The sequence below is a fragment of the Spermophilus citellus genome (assembly GCF_964194105.1).
Source record: "Spermophilus citellus genome assembly, contig: SCAFFOLD_36, whole genome shotgun sequence".
Classification (NCBI taxonomy): domain Eukaryota; kingdom Metazoa; phylum Chordata; class Mammalia; order Rodentia; family Sciuridae; genus Spermophilus; species Spermophilus citellus.
Window position 1 is genome coordinate 4,577,262 of NW_027673039.1, and position 4,750 is coordinate 4,582,011.

A 4,750-nucleotide genomic window follows, 5' to 3' on the forward strand; every position below is an offset into this window, starting at 1 on the left:
CCACCAGAGACCAAGATTGATGTAAGCAGCAAAGATGCATTTATTGTGAGCTAGGTCAGTCTTCCACACACATATCTACTGGTGACACTGAGAGGCCCTGAGCACAGGGTTTGCAGCAGTTTTATACACTCTCTGGGGAAGCCAGGAACCCCACATACATCATAGCATCTCTTAGCAAATCATCACACACCGTGGAAAAATCATAAAATGAGTCTAAAACATGATTAGCACATTCACAAGCAGGAACAAGTTGGGTAAGTGTGATTGGTTAGTAAAAGAGGGGGATTCATTTGAACTGATTGTTTAGGCCAGGAGGGATGTACCTGCTGAACTATGTGGTCTTCTAACATGTTTTCAACCACCTTAAACTACTGGGAGAGTCATCTGGTATCCCAGGTATTTTCCATATCTCATGCTGATTGGTGGTTGCTAGGGGGTTGCTATGTGTCCCCACCTAGCCTGACTGAGTCAGGGACACCTGGCTCAGCAGATCTCTCCTGTTATTTGTAGATAAACAACTCAGCAGGGTGGGTATATTCCTAGAAGTGCCCTGTGGGTCTTTCCAAGGACAAGGGTCATGCCCCCTTCCTTGGACAGGCTTTGCTCTAAGGTACAGGCTGGTTTCTCACCTTGTATCTTATGTTTTTTATGTATTTTTTTAGCTGTAGCTGGAAACAATACTTTTATTTCACTTATTTATTTTTATGTGGTGCTGAGGATCGAACCCAGGGTCTTGGACATGCGAGGTGAGTGCTCTACCCCTGAGCCCAAACCCCAGCATCTTATGTGTTGTTTTTATTGGGCATTTTTACTTTAGGCAGTTTCTTCACAGTTCAAAGTTCAATCTGTCACATAAAAATAACAGAGATTAAAAAAAATTTAAATAAAATTTGATAGTGGTTGTCATTATTTTATATCAATTCCTGAATAATATACAAGCATATATAATCCATAAACTGATATAACTTTATATGTAAGTTTAAATTAAAATGATCTGTTGGTTGAGCTAGGATCTCACTTCTGGAAAAAAATACCTTGCTTTAAAATAACAGCAGCCTGAGGCTCTGGGGTATATTTCCCAGATTTAAAAAAAAAAAAAAAAAGCAGGGCTCAAAAATCTGAGATTCTAGCCCTTATTCATGCCTATATTGGATAATATTCCCTGTCCCTCAAAAAAAAAAAAGGGGGGGGGCTCACTAGTCTCAGATTCAATGTGTATTATCTGAAGCCCCTTCCAATCAAGAGCATTTTGTGGGAACTGTCCAATCCTGTGTGTTATCAGGGAGGAGGAGGTTGGGCTTTCACTGTTACTTCTTATCTCCTAATTCATCTTATTTTTTGCCATTTGGCTGGACTTTAATCTCATACTTCAGAGTCATGGGTTCCTCTGCTGTGCAGAAACTGAGGATCCCAAGCAGGCCCAACTCCGGAGAACCAGACAATGGTGAGTGTGCATTGGTATAGTGAGGGAGGCTGGGGGAGAAAGACTATTTATTGGAACCACAAGACTGACTGTGGTGAAAACAGGAGCTAGCAGATTGGGACTCTGGGGAGTCTCTACAGGCTTAAGTCCTCCACTGGGCCACTATTTCCTTAATCCTACTGGCCAACCAGGTGGGGAACATGTTAGTGGAAGAGACTCTTTGCTGCCTTCCTTATGCTTCAAGAGCATCCTCAGTGTCTGCCTAAAATACTATGTGGCAGGTGGAATAATTATCAAAATCAAATCTCCACAGGCCACTTTCTTAAAGGACAGCAGCTGTTGTTTTGGGGCGCCTAATTTCCTCTTGAACTAGCTAATATTTTTGACTTTCTTTTATTTTTACTTTTATTATTATTATTATTATTATTATTATTATTATTATATAGGTAGTTAGTGTCATTAGGTAAATTGTGTCTAATATTAAGTAAAATCAAGAATGAACATTTTATTGAGAATGGAGTCCAGGAAAAAAGGAATTGAAAATGTCCCCAAGTCCCAGAGCCCATCCCAGGAAATGTTAATGAAGCAGCTCCCAGCAAATGGGGAGATGCTAATACAAAAGCCATTCCTGCCCAGATTACTGCTTCACCCACCTGTTCCCCCACCCTTTGGGCCTTCCCACATACATTTCATCATTGCAAGATAACAGATTAAAGGACAGAAATGCGACAGGATTGCAGGAAAGCTGAAAGAAGAACTTAGTTATAAAAAAGAGAAGATCTCGCCCTTCCATGGATTCCTCCTCTTGGGTCCCCTTCTTCCTCTGGAGAGAAGTCTTTTCTACTGTCTTTTAATAAAGCTTCAACTTTCCACTCTAAACTTGCCTTGGCATGCTTCTCTGATATTATACTTCAGCACTGGGGAGGCAAGGACTTGTCACCAGTAAACAGCCCTAATAATAGGTTTAAATTTATTTCGAGAAAGGTCCTAGCTAGATTGCTGAGATTATTTTTGTTATGGTTGATTTATCTAGATTTTGCTATCACAATAAAGCATACAGGTTTTACTTACAAATGTATTCATATGGGGATTTTATTTATATTGTGATACTTTGATGATTATTGTAATATTATGATTTCTCAATATATATGAATAATAGGCCATGATAAGTTCTTTTTTTTGCTCTTATAATTGAAAAGGTTTTTGGTTAAAGTTACATAAAATTTTGTAGATGAATTTTAAAAATTTATGGTTTGGTTTCTTATTTCATTTAAAGTAAATCTTTTTGTTTTTTATTATTGTATTATTGTTGAATTTAATAGTTATGATTATTTTGACATAACCATAAAACATGGAATATAATTTGCTACCCGTCAGTATCCTTTAGTTCCCCTTTCCCTATTTTCCCACTTTCTTCTATTGTATATTTATTTATAGTTTTTTTTAATTATTGCATTATACAATACACATAAAAGTAGACTTCACTTTGATATATTCATATTTGTACACAGCAATTATGGTGAGATGTATTAGGGGTTAATTTGGAGGAAAATTATCACCTTTATAATGATGAGTTTTATCATCTATACATGGGATGTATAATTCAGTCTTTTATGTGCTTCTCATAATTTTTATTTTCTCATAAGTTTTACATATTTTGTTTCTAAAAATTTACACATGTGAAATACCACTTTCATAAGGCACCTATGTAAAATTTATACATAGTATTTTATGCTCTTTTTTAAACTGGATATGTTATGAAATGTGACTGGCCTAGTGATCATATTTCCTACAGATTATTATTTATCTCTTCCAAGATGTGTATTGTATTGAGCCATGTCCTTGGACTTCAAGTGTTTGGATGAGTACCATTGTGAACTTGGTCACATATGCTCTAATTTCACTAAGTCTCCATGATGGGGAGTATCATGTATATTCAATAGCAAAATATTTTCCACAAATAGATACTAATTTAAACTCCTTTTGAGTTAATGATCATTTATTTGTTTCAAATGTTCATCAATATTACTTAATTTTTCCCATAATGGGATTTTATTTTGCATTTCTTTAATTTCTAAAAATTTTGAATTTTTAAAACTAATACACATAACTCATGTATAAATTTGCAATTCAAATTTATACATGAGTTATGTTTATTAGTTTATTAATTTATTAATTAGTTTATTAATTTCTGACCTTTATATCTTTTATGATTTCTGGCTTAAAAGATGAGAAAATGGATCAAAAAATGCAGCTAGAGTTTGATTTCAACAAAAAGAAAAAGATTTAATTTTTTTAATTGCCTTTTTTATCCTCATCATTTATTATAGGTTTCTTGTGTGATTGTAAGTGTAGGTTATTTAAAGTGGATTCTAGGGCTTATCTTTGGAAGCTACTACAGGAAAAATAAATAAGAAATATCTCAACACTATGGCTGCAGGAAAATGAGTAAATTTCCTCAAAATCATATGGTAATTAAATTGTTAAGTGACATATTTACTAAACATCCACTCCTTAAAGAATTTATTTCTTGAGTATTTTTGGCAGTGAATCATGAATTCTATTATCTGGATTTTGGGGTTTAATATAAAATCATATGGAATAAAATTTGGCAAATCCTAGAAATATTCATAAATAATTTGGTGTTTACTTAATGATATGTTGTGGAGATAGCAACTAATGAACATGTTTATTTTTAGAAATAGTTTTTATTTTTTTTTTTTTTTTGCTTTTCAGATTCTAATAAGCCTTTTAGATTTATTTCCTTACTGAGTCACTCAGGGCCACTGAGGTGGTGTTTTTTTTTTTTCATTTTGTAATCTCCAGGCATTTACCCTTCTGAGAAATCTGTCTTGGGAGCTCTGTTTCTAAAGAGTTTCTTAACATGGAAAAAGAAGTATTTGTGTTGCCCCTGAAATGTATTCTCAATGCACTCTCTTCAAAATGTAAAGAAAATAATATTTCCCCAGACTGACATCCCTGTGTTAGGAGCTAACAATACATTGATGGTCTTTGAAGAAATTTCATACAGTTCTGTCTCTGGGTAGTTTTGTGTGGGCTGCTGAATTGACATTTAATGTTTTTTTTTTTTTTTTTTAATCTGTACTGTGGGAATAATTTTAGAGGACACAGATGATTTATGCTCTTCATGGAGGCTATGAATACCTGTACGTTCTGTAGTGCACAGCTGACAAAGCCCCTGGAAGACACTGTGCAGATACTAATTGGTTAACAATTATCTGCCACTCACATAAAATTTATTTCAAAAGCTTGTAATAACCTTTTCACTTTAGGCATCCATGTAATCCACATTCCTGAGTATAAAAG